At 46.7% G+C, this 14015-nt stretch overlaps 1 protein-coding gene across 2 annotated transcripts in view; it reads right to left on the reverse strand.

Moving 5' to 3' along the window:
- The window catches only part of GJC1 (gap junction protein gamma 1), a 135085-nt gene that overhangs the window by 42739 nt on the left and 78331 nt on the right, over nucleotides 1-14015 (reverse strand). Inside the window, exon 2 of one of the 2 annotated variants that reach the window (XM_063959975.1) lies at nucleotides 7589-7679. The exons of the other annotated variant lie outside the window; for it this stretch is intronic. The gene's annotated coding sequence lies outside the window, so the exon portion shown is untranslated. The remainder of the gene's footprint in view (nucleotides 1-7588; nucleotides 7680-14015) is intronic. 2 annotated transcript variants of the gene reach the window in all.

A 14015-nucleotide genomic window follows, 5' to 3' on the forward strand; every position in this document is an offset into this window, starting at 1 on the left:
CGAATCAGCCAGATTATTTTTTTTTTTTAAATAAAGTCTGTTAATTGAACAGCAAAAGGTTTACAAGATAAAACAACCACGGAAGTGTGTAAATCAGAAGTGTTTAGCAAATGTCTAAACTGTATTACAATTCCAGAATAAAGGCTAAACATCAAAATTTGCTGTGGTTTGAGATTTTTCTAGAACTTCAGGAGGTGTGTGGGAATATACAACAACATCCCAAGTGGCAATTACGCAGCTGCACAGAGCGCCACACTGTGGAGGGCGTCGGCACTGCAATACCTGGACTGCAAGCTGTCAGCTGGGAGCCTGTGAGAGGAGTGAGATTACGTAATGCACATAGCCTCCATTACGTAACCACTGCATAGAACACTCTCACCCCTCCCGGCCAGCACCCATGACCAATCAGAGCGCTCCGGGGTGGGGTGTGATGATGGCGGCGGCTGCTGCTACTGCTCTCCTATGCGGGGTGATTTGAAAGAATGGCATAGCCCCTCATTCAGGAAGCATTGCCTGGACCTTGGATGTGAGACAGAGGCAGACCGTCGGCGCTCTGCGTGTGACCCAGCCCTTTACCAAAGGTTGGGGTCTTGAGATAATGAGAAAGCTCCCTTGTGAGGGAGATGGGGTGACCCAAGGACACTGTGCAGTCTGCCCGGCAGCAGCAGTCGGCCGGGGAGTGTCCTGTGATGTATATGTGCAGGATGAGTGATACCACAGCTTGACCTGCACATTAGCACTGGAGTCCCTGCTCTGCCTGCTGCCGCCTCCCGACTCCAGAGATGTGACAGTCTGACAGCATGAGGTGCATTGCCCACAGAGAGCCGGGACCATGGGGTGAGGTGAGTAGGGAGACAGGGAGGGAAAGCACTAGGACAGGTTTCCCACTGTAACAGCCCCAGACCCTGAAACCTACTATCTCCCTGTCACCCCTGCCTCCCCAGTCACCCACTATCTCCCTGTCAATCCTGCCTCCCCAGTCACCCACTATCTCCCTGTCACCCCTTCCTCCCCAGTCACCTACTATCTGCCTGTCACCCACTATTTCCCCGCATTTCCTGCCTCCCCAGTCACCCCTGCCTCCCCAGTCACCCACTATCTCCCTGTCACCACTGCCTCCCCAGTCACCCACTATCTCCCTGTCACTCACTAAATCCCCATCACCCCGACCTCCCAACTCACCCACTATCTACTTGTCACCCACTATTTCCTAGTCACCATCAATCTCCCTATTTCCCCTGCCTCCCTAGTCACCCACTATCACCCTGTCACCCCTGCCTCCCCAGTCACCCACTAACTCCCTGTCACCCTTGCCACCACAGTCATCCACTATCTCACTGTACCCTTAGGGGTATTGTTGTGTGTCCATGCCCCTTCTGTGTGAAGCCACATCCCTTTTTTGCTGAAGCGTGCACATTGTTCCTGTAAAAAAGTGGATCCCATCAAGGGATGCCAAAATTTATTTTCGCTTATCAAAAAAAATTAAGCTCGGGCTGGCCCAGGTGGCAATCAGCGGATTAACAAAATATAAATTCTGTTGCAAAAAATAAATCCGGTTGTGAGAGGTAAGATAACATAGCAAATACATGAAGTGTAGTATGGAAGGGAGAGAGAGAGAGGAAAGAAAGAAGAGAGAGAAAAGAAGAAATTTTATAACCATAATTAAAGTCTAGCTTGAGCAAGAGTTCACATGATGATAATTAAAAGTTTGCATACAGTTACATCATGATTATCTTAAGTGAGTTGTCGTAATAGAAACCATGTTGTATTTTCAAAAACCTTCCAAATCTGTTCCTGTGTAGGAAGAAGTAGACTGTTGATACATGCACCCCATTATTTCTGGAAGGAAATGGCACCTTTCTCAATGTGGAAGGTAGATATATGGCGCTCATGGAAGATTACTTCAAGTAGGGCAACTTTCCATTCCCCTAATGTAGAAGCCGTCTGAGCTATCCAATGCTGCAGGATAACTTGCTTAGCTACCGTAACCATAACTGACAAAAATAGGATTTTAATTACCTACCGGTAAATCCTTTTCTCGTAACCCGTAGAGGATGCTGGGGTCCACATTAGTACCATGGGGTATAGATGGGTCCACTAGGAGCCACTGGCACTTAAAGAGTTTGAGAGTGTGGGCTGGCTCCTCCCTCTATGTCCCTCCTACCAGACTCAGTCTAGAAACTGTGCCTGAGGAGACGGACAACTTAGAGAGAAGGATTTTACACAGATAGTGGCGAGATTCACACCAGCTCAAACCAAGGCAAACCAAGCGAACCAGCTTGAAAAATCAGCAATGGCTGAACAAGATTACTTAACCAAGTAACAAAACAGTACTTAACGAAGTACGAAGCAGTACTGAGTTAAACAACCACTGCAGGATCACGAAGCGCTGGGCGGGCTTCCAGCATCCTCTACGGACTACGAGAAAAGGATTTACCGATAGGTAATTCAAATCCTATTTTCTATTACGTCTTAGAGGATACTGGGGTCCACATTAGTACCATGGGGATGTACCAAAGCTCCCAGAACGGGAGGGAGAGCGCGGAGGCTCCTGCAGAACTGATTGACCAAACTTCAGGTCCTCAGTGGCCAAAGTATCGAACTTGTAAAATTTAGCAAACGTGTTTGACCCAGACCAAATAGCCGCTCGGCAAAGCTGTAAAGTCGAGACACCCCGGGCAGCTGCCCAGGAAGAACCCACCTTACGAGTAGAGTGGGCCTTAACAGACTTAGGACACGGCAATCCAGCCGTGGAATACGCATGCTGGATAGTGAACCCGATCCAGCGAGATATAGTCTGCTTAGAAGCAGGACACCCAAGTTTCTTGGGATCATACAGGACAAACAGAGAGTCTGATTTTCTGTGACGAGCAGTCCTCTTCACATAGATTTTCAGAGCCCTTACAACATCCAAGGACTTTGATGAAATTGAGGAGTCAGTAGCCACTGGCACCACAATAGGTTGATTGATGTGAAATGCCGACACAACTTTCGGAAGGAACTGCTGACGTGTCCGGAGCTCAGCTCTATCTTCATGGAAGACCAAGTAGGGGCTTTTAAAAGACAAAGCCCCCAGCTCCAACACACGTCTAGCAGAAGCTAAGGCCAACAAAGTGACAGCCTTCCACATGAGAAACTTGACCTCAACCTCCTGCTGAGGCTCGAACCAATCCGATTGGAGGAACTGTAACACCACGTTAAGATCCCAGGGTGCCGTAGGTGGCACAAAGGGAGGCTGGATATGCATAACCCCTTTCAAGAAAGTCTGAACCTCAGGGAGGGAAGCCAGCTGTTTCTGGAAGAAAATGGATAAGGCCGAAATCTGGACCTTCACGGATCCCAACCTCAGGCCCATATCCACACCTGCTTGCAGGAAGAGGAGAAAACGTCCCATTTGAAACTCCATCGTAGGAAACTTCTTGGATTCACACCAAGAGACATACTTTTTCCAAATGCGTTGGTAATGTTTAGACGTTGCTCCTTTCCTAGCCTGTATCAGGGTAGGAATAACCTTGCTTGGAATGCCCTTCCGAGCTAATATCTGGTGTTCAACTTCCTTGCCATCAAATGTAGCCGCAGTAAGTCTTGATAAGCGAACGGCCCCTGTTGCAGTAGGTCCTCCCGAAGAGGAAGAGGCCTCGGATCTTCCAGCAGAAGACCCAGAAGATCCGCGTACCAAGCCCTTCTTGGCCAGTCCGGAGCAATGAGGATTGCCTGAACTCCTGTTCTCCTCATGAGTTTTAGAACTCTTGGAATGAGTTGAAGTGGAGGAAACACGTACACCGACTGGAACACCCACAGAGTCACTAGGGCGTCCACCGCCACGGCTTGCGGGTCCCTTGACCTGGAACAATACCTCCGAAGCTTCATGTTGAGACGGGAGGCCATCATGTCTATTTGAGGTACACCCCAAAGATCTGTCACCTCCGGATGGAGTCCCCACTCTCCTGGATGGAGATTGTGTCTGCTGAGGAAGTCCACTTCCCAGTTGTCTACTCCCGGAATGAAGATTGCTGACAGCGCCACCGCGTACTTTTCTGCCCAGTGGATGATTCTTGTTACCTCTGACATTGCAGCTCTGCTCTTCGTTCCGCCCTGTCGGATTACGTAGGCCACCCAGAAAAGACAATCTCCTTGTCAGCTCCAAATGTGACTTTGGAAAGTTCAGGATCCAACCGTGTTCCCTGAGCAGATGAGTCGTGAGAACAATGGACTGCAACAACGTCTCCCGGGACGATGCCTTTAACAGCAGATCGTCCAGATATGGGATTATGTTCACCCCCTGTCTGCGGAGGGGAACCATCATCTCCGCCATCACCTTGGTGAACACCCTCGGTGCTGTGGAGAAGCCAAATGGCAGTGCCTGAAATTGATATAGTGACTGTCTAACAGTGCAAATCTGAGATAAGCCTGGTGCGGCAGCCAAATCGGAATGTGGAGGTACGCATCCTTGATATCCAGGGATACCAGGAACTCTCCCTCCTCCAGACCTGAAATTACTGCTCTGAGAGACACCATTTTGAATTTGAACACCCTCAGGTAAGGGTTCAACGATTTCAAGTTCAAAATTGGTCTGACCGAACCATCCGGTTTCGGTACCACGAAAAAGTTTGAATAATAACCCTTGTTTTGCATATGAGGTAGAACTGGGACAATGACCTGTGACTTTTCCAATTTTAGAATGGTTTCCCGTAGGATAGCCCTATGCATCAGCAAAGCTGGCAAGCCTGATTTGAAGAATCGGTGAGGCGGGAGTTCTTGAAACCTCAGTCTGTACCCCTGGGACAAAATATCCTGTACCCAGGGATCCAGGTCGGACGACACCCAGCAGGTTTCTGGTCCTGGGAGCCTGCGGGTGCAGACTTTTTGGATTTTGCACGACCACCTCTAAAGAAAGTGGTAGGAGGTTCGGACTTTTTTGCCTTAGCGGTCCGAAAGGACTGCGACACAGCTAAAGAAAATGGTTTCTTCGTAGAAGGTGTAGCAGAGGGAAGGAAAGGTGACTTACCCGCGGTTGCCGTGGAAATCCACGCATCCAACGCTTCCCCAAAAAGAGCCTGACCTGTGTAGGGTAGGTTCTCCACACTTCTCCTGGATACCACGTCTGCAGACCATTGGCGTAGCCAGAGTCCCCTGCGAGCTGAGACCGACATGGAAGAAATCCGTGCAGTCAGCGTACCCAGAACCTTCATGGATTCCACCATGAACCCTGCAGAATCCTGTATGCTACGTAAAAACAATTCAATGTCACTTCTATCCATTGTATCCAAGTCCTCTAGTAATGTGCCCGACCACTTTCCTATGGCTTTAGAAATCCATGCACAGGCAACCGTGGGCCTTAACGCCACTCCTGAAGCAGTGTATATGGATTTGAGCATAGTGTCAATCTTACGGTCAGCCGGTTCTTTTAATATGGTAGATCCAGGGACAGGTAAAACCACCTTTTTAGACAGTCTGGAGACAGATGCGACAATTATGGGTGGGTTTTCCCATTTTTTTCTATACTCCTCAGGGAAGGGAAAAGCAACCAGAACCCTTTTTGGGATCTGGAATTTTTCTCTGGGTTTTCCGAGGATTTTTCAAATATAGTGTTCAATTCTTTTGAAGCAGGGAAGGTTAGCGAGGCTTTCTTATTGTCAGTGAAGTAAGCCTCCTCAACCTGCTCAGGTGTTGTGTCAGTAATATTTAACACATCTCTAATGGCCTCAATCATGAGCTGCAACCCCTTTGCAAGGGATGCCGCCCTCCTCAGCACGTCCCCATCACCGTCTGCAGTATCAGTGTCGGTATCCGTGTTATCTTGCATAATCTGGGCAAGTGCATGTTTCTGTGGGAACATACTAGGGGATTTTGCAGGAATAGGAACAGAACCTGACCAAACTGCCATAGAGTTCTTTAACACCTGAGTTTCAGTCTCAGTATGAGCTACCCTGGTAGAGATCTGAGAGATCATCCCCTTAATAGAGGTCAACCACTCAGGCTCATTAATAGGGATCTGAGACAAGACATTACATTCCTGTGTACATGGAATGGTTTTCTCCTGAGAGGAAACATCCTCTGCAGCATATGACACAGAGTCCCTAGACATGGCTATGTGAGACAACAAACACCCCCCCCCCCCCCCACACCTCTCCCCCACACACACACACACACACACACACAGAAATGTCATACACAGTTTCCCCCCAAGTACGCCACAGAGAGACACAGAGATTGGAGCCAACCCCCACACACCGCTTTCTGAGGTAGATATAATACAACAGCCTAGCGCTTACTGTGTACCTTAATAGACTACACAGTATTTACACAGCCTCCCTCCCCCCCCCTTCTACAACCCCCTGGTATCGCACAGGATAGCTGGAGTTGCTTGGAGGGACAGCTCTCCCTGTCAGCATCTCTGTATAAGATCTGAAGGCAGGAAAATGGCGCAGAACGCTGCTGGGTCCACTCTGAGAGGGAAGCTCCACGCCCTGAACATGGCGCTGCTTCCCGCTCTTCAATTCTTTATACTGACCTGAGGATTTCTGCTGGCAGTGTAACCGAGGTCCCTGACAGACTTGCAGACCAGTGTAGGGCATCGGCGCTGGCTCAGGGCGTCCCTCACAGTGCCACACTATGTACCGCTGAGCCTCCGGAGCGCAGTTAATACTGCGCTCCCACCCTGCTTCCGCCATCTTCACACCGGCTCCCCACTTGCTTACGGGGCCGGTGACTCACTCGCCACCGGAATTCTTCTGGCTCTGTTAGGGGGTGGCGGCATGCTGCGGGAGTGAGCGGTCGCCTGGGGCAGCTAACGATCATCACCCTCAGGAGCTAATGTCCTGTCAGCGGAGATAGTGGCTCAAAACCCTTCAGGGCGGACACTACTCCCACCCTAAGTCCCACAAAGCAGGGAGGCTGTTGCCAGCAGCCTCCCTGTGCCTAACTTAACTCTTAGAAAAATAATAAAACTAAAGAAGCTCTAGGAGCTCCCCTAGCTGTGACCGGCTCCTCCGAGCACATTTTCTAAACTGAGTCTGGTAGGAGGGGCATAGAGGGAGGAGCCAGCCACACTCTCAAACTCTTAAAGTGCCAGTGGCTCCTAGTGGACCCGTCTACACCCAATGGTACTAATGTGGACCCCCGCATCCCCTAGGACATGAGAGAAATGGGGATTAGAAGTGTCACATTAGATTATCCCACCTATGAGGAGAAATCTGCAAAAAGTAAGGCTCTGAGTTCACCTTCTTTAATGGGCAATCATTTTGGTGACAAGCAAATTATACCCAAGAGGATGGGGAAAGCATGATTTATAACTAATTGTCATTTTGGACAACACTGAAAGCACAATATTCTATAGCTTAAGAATTTAATAATTTGAAACTAATGAATATAGAGTGCTTCTGCAGTGATCACTGTACAATAACATTTATATGGCAGCAGCAGAAAGCAACCAGTGCTATAGGGGATGAATGGCTGTGTAAAGCAATGTTTTAAGACTTGTTCAGACAAGCGGTTTCCATGACCTTCATACCCCTGCTGTTCAGATAACGGAGGCCTGCCAGTCAGCCTTTAAAACCAGAACATCGTGTGTGCATTCTGTACTTACTACTGTACATCCAAACAGCAGTGGAGTGCAGACACAGTGATCACCATGCTTTCATGTTCGGCGGAGAAGTGAGCAAATATTTCAATGAGACCTAAAAAAAACAAAAACACTTAAATTGTTGAGGTTACAAGAATTACTGGCCAGTATCTAATTGGACCTATAATAACAGTAGTAAAATAAAAAAATAAAAAAATTTGAGGGGCAATTCCACTGAATGGGAAGCTATTCAATTGCCCACAATATAAAACAGCAACTAAATGGTTAAGCACTAGGGGCAGAAATCTGTCTTTACTAGTGCTACGATGCTAGTTGCAGGTGTACTACAGTATCATACCCTCCAACAGTTTACACATAAAAAACGATACAAATTCGAAAAGAGGGTGTGACCACGGGTAAAGTGGCGTGACCACGTCCCCTTTCCTATACTTTCAATGGACGTTTCGAGAGCCAAAAATCGGTACAGACCATAAAAAAAAGGTACTGTACCTGCCAAAAAGGTACAGTTGGATGGTATGCAGTATGTGTGCTTACAGCACTGTGCCTGACACATAAGTCTAAACAGGGCTGCCATCAGAAATTGTGGGGCCCGGGACTGACAAAATATTTTAGTCAGATATTTTGGCGTTGGTATTCCGGCAGCCGGGATCCCGACTGTCGGCCAATTAACTGCATCTCTTTCAATCAATAGAGCAAGCCTGTCCAATTCATATCTAGGTTTAATTAAAAAAAATATATTATGCAGTGCATTATGTGAAAAACATTATTAATCTGTGTTCTAATTTTCTTGCAACATCTACACATATAACATACAGCATTTTAAGCACAGTTTTAAACATATTTGTAACTTGGAGCACCTGGGAAAAACCCACGCAAGCACAGGGAGAATATACAAACTCCTCACAATTAGAGCCATGGTGGGCTTTGAACCCTTTGAGACAGTAATGCTAACCATTACACCATCTGTACTGCCACCCAAATAGTCTGTTACAATAACCACACCAACCAGCTTGCTTGCAATGTGTGTGCAGTAAGCATAGAAAGGGATGGGATTATACAGCAATTGGCAACCCTAGTCGGATCTGGAAAATTGCACCTGAACTATGCTTCTTTTTTAATTTTATCACCTTTATCCTTTAATATAAGCAAAGGAATAATGTTCTTTGATTAAGGTTTAATTAAATGAAAACATATTTTAATAGTCCTTAATTCAGTGGAAAACAAAATGCAGCCAGGCAGCCCTCTGTCCCCTCTATGGATGAGCCCTGAAATGTACAGTATGTCCTCCTAAAATGTTCTTCACAGCCATCCCCGGGACCCCTTCTGCCTCTCTCACAAATAATTAAATCAATACATACTTACCTATCTTGCTGTGAAAAGACCTCCACTTCGGTCCGTTCTTCACACCACACGCCCAGAGATGTCCGCTCCTCAGTCCTGACTCCGGCACCGTGGCTCGTATTCTGTTCACTGGCGCGGCGCGACGTGACATCATGACGTCATGCCGCACTGTACAAAAATCTTTATTGTACAGGGGCGTAACTAGACCTTTGTGGGCCCCATAGCAAAATTTTGAAAGCTCCCCCCAGCACACTGCAAGGATATACATATACACACACACACACATACATACACATACACGCACACACACAGATGCTATGTGACTATATAATATGTACCTCCCTATGTTTATATGCAGTATATATATATATATATATATATATATTTATATATATATAAAAATAAAAACAAATATACCTATATTTAAATATTTGCACAATACAAATAAATACTACAAAAATCTGAATTTAATATCTTTAATTAAATTAATTAATAAACATAAAAAAAAGCATAACAATATACTTTATTTACCACTGTTTTGCTGCAGGGGTTCTAGGTTGGGGGGAGTGATATGGGGGCAGTGGGCTGGTTGGGGAGGGAAACACTGGGCTGGCAGGGTGTGAGACATTGAGATGGGGGGGGGTCAGTGAGCAGGTGGGGCCACTGGACTGTATGGGGTGATATATGTGGAGGACACTGGGCTGGAGGGGGTTCTAGGTGGGGTCAGTGAGATGGGGCAGCGGGCTGGTTGGGGAGGGAAGGGGGGAGAGATACTGGGCTGGCAGGTTGTGAGACATTGAGATGGGGGGTCAGTGAGTGAGTGGGAGCCACTGGACTGGAGAGGGGGAAGATGGGTACTATATGTGAAGGTCACTTCACATATAGGATGGGATCAATGGCAGTGAAATGGAGAGGGGAGGGGCGAACACTAGGCTGGAAAAAGGGGGACACTGCTAAATGAGGTTGAAGGGAACTGTGAATACTGGCTGGGTGGTTAGGTTGGGGGGCAGTTGGGGAGGGAAAGGGGGGAGACACTCGACTAGTGTGGTCCCAGGTATGTACAGGTGGGGCCCCCAGGTGTGTCTGTATACAGGTGTGACCCTGGGGCCCCAAGGTATGTGTATACATACGGGGTGCTCACCTAGTAAAGCAGCCACAGCTCATACAGCTGCTCCATGGAAGATGCCATCTTCCTGCTTCTACTCTGGCTCAGTGTCTCGCCCGGGGGCCCCCAAGGTGGGGAGGAGCTTCTACTGTGGCCCGTCCTGGGGGGTGAGGTGCGTGGCTCCTAGTAGACAGACACCCGGCAGCAGCGGCATGAAGGTGCTGACTGCCCCCCGCCCACTACTCCACTCCTGCACTGGCTCCAGCGTCACCGTGACCCCTCCCGGCCGTCACTCGTCCTCACTGCATTCTGCTACACAGGCAGAGCCTCAGGACTTGGGAGTGGTGGGGAGGTGCTGCTGCGGGAGGAAGTTTTAACGGCAGCGAGGGGAGAAGGGCAGTGGTGCTGGGAATATTAACAGCAGCGGCCACGGGCAGTACAGCCGGTGCCGGCCAGGAATTAGAAGCAGCGGCGGCCGTAGGCAGTATCGCTGTGCCGGGAAAAGCAGCAGCGGCGGGCAGTATGAGTGGCCCGGGCCCTCCACTCTCTGTCAGACTGGCCGGGCCCGGGACAAGTGTACCCCTAGCACCCCCTTGATGGCGGCCCTGAGTCTAAATATGCAGTTGACCGCTATTAAGCCTTGGGCATTAGCCACAGTAACCTGCATGTCCCTACTTAAGTGCAGGTGCTATGCAGGCACTCATCCCGGAGCAAAACAAAATCACATTCAATTGAATTCCGATGTTTGTTTTGATTCCTTTTACATAGTGAAACAACTAATTGCTTGCTAAAACAAACAAGAATTTCGAATACATGGATCTATTGTTTTGGTTAATAAACCTATCCGATCCACCTGACCATCATTCAGCTATCCCAAACAGTAAACGGAGATCGCTTCCATACATCATGCAATGTACGGAGGCAAACTGATTATCATGTGATCGTTTCTTCCACCCTTTCAAATTCTTTATTTTTAAATGTTCCAAATAAAAGAAAAGGAACATATAATAGGGGTTGCCACAACAGTACAACATATAGTGGTTATTTGCATTCATTGGAGATCGCAAATTCAAAGTTGACATATAAGGGCCGAATTAATAATTCCCCCTGACGGCTGCCACTAGTGGGTGCCGACGGAACAATTCAATTGTTGATCCATTTGGGCGCGAGTACCTCAGGGGGACACATTTCTGCTCACAGCCTCCTGAGCTGGCGAGCAGGAGGTGTGATACTACATGGTTTGGGCGGAATCCGGTCTGAAGATCGACAGTATCTAGGTCGACAATGTTTAGGTCGACCACTATAGGTCGACAGTCACTAGGTCGACATGGATGGGAGGTCGACAGGGTTTCTAGGTCGACATGTGCTAGGTCGACAGGTCTAAAGGTCGACATGAGTTTTTCACATTTTTTTTCTTTTTTTGAATTTTTTCATACTTAACGATCCACGTGGACTACGATTGGAACAGTAAAGTGTGCCGAGCGAAGCGGTAGCGGAGCGAAGGCACCATGCCCGAAGCATGGCGAGCGAAGCGAGCCATGCGAGGGGACGCGGTGCACTAATTTGGGATCCCGGTCACTCTACGAAGAAAACGACACCAAAAAAAACCAAAAACCTCATGTCGACCTTTAGACCTGTCGACCTAGCACATGTCGACCTAGAAACTCTGTCGACCTTCCATCCATGTCGACCTAGTGACTGTCGACCTATAGTGGTCGACCTAAACATTGTCGACCTAGATACTGTCGATTTGATGAACCACACCCTGTTTGGGCACCCTAACTAGGAGTTTAGATGGGTTTAGCTGCTATGCACAGCTAAACTTGGGCTTGACAAACGTGATTATTAATGGGCTTATTAATTATCATGGCTGTTAAAACAATTGAATAGACCCATTAAAAACTGTGTTTTGCCATAAGACTGAAATAGAGTAGGATAGTACATATATTACAACCTGTGATGGTTATATATATATATATATATATATATATATAAAAATAAACACAAAGTCAAGGTCTAGCCAAGGACTTTAAAATTACTATATCCGCTAAACTTAAGAAAAAAGTATGCCAAACAAAGATAAAAACAAAAAAAGAAATTGCCATTTACTAATGCAAAGAGATATATTGTGTTCTAACATCCTATTATCCCAGACGCACGGCAGTCTAGATCGGCCAAAAGGTTCTTATTTGTCGTCAAATCCTATGATTCCATGTTTAACCCTACAAGGGACACCATTGGTGCCTGTTATAACCTTTCAAACCTGGGGACATACTTATTTTGAAGTACAGTTCAGAAACTCAGAGAAAACGACTGTGTTCAATTAAATATGCACACAGGTTTATCTCTACAATAATAATAATAATAATAATAATAATAATAAGTTCATTTAAAATAAATGTAAAAGTTTCAATGTATAAATGTTTCGTGGTAACACAAATGTTCAATTTCTGCAAAAAGGCTATTTAACAACATAATGACTAGAGATATGCGGCGGGCACTTTTGTGTTTTGAGTTTTTGGTTTTGGTTCTAATTCCCCACTCGTGTTTTGATTTTGGATTGGTTTTGCCAAAACCACCCATTTGTGTTTTTGTTTTGGATCTGGATGATTTAAAAAAAAAAAACCCCCATAAAAACGGCTAAAATCACAGAATTTGGGGGCAATTTTGATCCTACAGTATTATTAACCTCAATAACATTAATTTCCACTAATTTCCAGTCTATTCTGAACACCTCACAATATTATTTTTAGGCCAAAAGGTTGCACCGAAGCGCAAACACCTGGCCCATCTAGGAGCGGCACTGTAGTGGCAGACAGGAAGGCAGATATATAAAAAAAGGCCCCAAACAGCACATCATGCAAAGATGTAAACGAGATGCAATGAGGTAGCTGTATGACTAAGCTAAGCGACACAAACAATTGGCCCATCTAGAGGTGGCATTGCAGTGTCAGACAGGATGGCACTTAAAAAACTAGTCCCCAAATGGCACATCATGCAAAGAAGTAAAAGAGGTGCAGTGAGGTAGCTGGATGGCTAAGCTAAGCGACACAAGTGTGCGGTACAAACACCTGGCCCATCTAGGGTTGGCACTGCAGTCCCACTGCACTGATAGCGGATACCGGATGCACGTCTAACACCAGCATAGTTGTTATGACCTCAGTAATCCGCTTTGCAACTTGGTGTGTGTGTATATATATCGATGACGATGACGAAACGCGTTAAGGCAGAGTCGAGTGACGTATCGAAATCCCTGCAGTTGACTGAGCGAACAGTCAGGGACGTGTGTAAGCCTGCCCGTGAGTCTCAGGAAAACCGCCGCCGGCGGTGGAGGATTCCATCGCGATTTGGTCTGACCCTTGTTCCAGTACTGCCTGGTGATTATCTGTGGAATCATGTGGTAACCAGCCCACACTGGTTGCCTTCTGGTACGAGTGTAATAGCTACATTTGTTTTAAGCACCATCGTGTTTGTTTGATTTTAAAATAAAAAAGTTTATGCACTATATGTTTTATTGACAGATATATATATATATATATATATATATATATATATATATATACGCCAATACCACTGCAATTATACGTCAGGATCACTGGAATTATACGTCAGGATCATTAGATTTATACGTCAGGATCACTGGATTTATACGGCAGTGACGCTGGACTTATACGGCAGGATCACTAGACTTATACGACAGGATCACTGTACTTATACGACAGGATCACTGGACTTATACGACAGGATCACTGGACTTATACGACAGGATCACTGGACTTACACGACAGGATCACTGGACTAATACGGCAGTACCACTGGAATTATACGGCAGGATCACTGGATTTATACGCCAGTACCGCTGGACATATACGCCAGTATCACTGGACATATACGGCAGTATCACTAAACATATACGGCAGTATCACTGGACATATACGGCAGTATCACTGGACTGGACTTATATGCCAGTACCACTGTAATTAT

This window comes from Pseudophryne corroboree, chromosome 3 (assembly GCF_028390025.1).
Source record: "Pseudophryne corroboree isolate aPseCor3 chromosome 3, aPseCor3.hap2, whole genome shotgun sequence".
NCBI lineage: Eukaryota > Metazoa > Chordata > Amphibia > Anura > Myobatrachidae > Pseudophryne > Pseudophryne corroboree.